The sequence below is a fragment of the Zalophus californianus genome, chromosome 1 (assembly GCF_009762305.2).
Source record: "Zalophus californianus isolate mZalCal1 chromosome 1, mZalCal1.pri.v2, whole genome shotgun sequence".
NCBI classification, from domain to species: domain Eukaryota; kingdom Metazoa; phylum Chordata; class Mammalia; order Carnivora; family Otariidae; genus Zalophus; species Zalophus californianus.
Window position 1 is genome coordinate 17550351 of NC_045595.1, and position 271 is coordinate 17550621.

The following is a 271-nucleotide window of genomic DNA, read 5'->3' on the forward strand; positions in this document are numbered from 1 at the left end:
CTGCTCACTAGGGACCGCCGCTGCCCCGCCCCCTTCCCTAGTTGGCGCCAAACGGAATCCACCAATCAGTAAGCAACTTCTTCTCCTCGCTCCCGAATGGCAGCTACGCTGGGCCAATGAGAGGGGAAGAAGGAAGCAGCTCGCGGGGCTCGGCGAGGTCACCCGCTCTCCGAAAGGGGCGGGGCCTAGAGGAGGCCCGAGCAGATCCGAACGAGAGGGGGCGCTCAGAGGTCAATGAAAACTCCCAGCAGAACCTGCGAGGCGCGGGTAG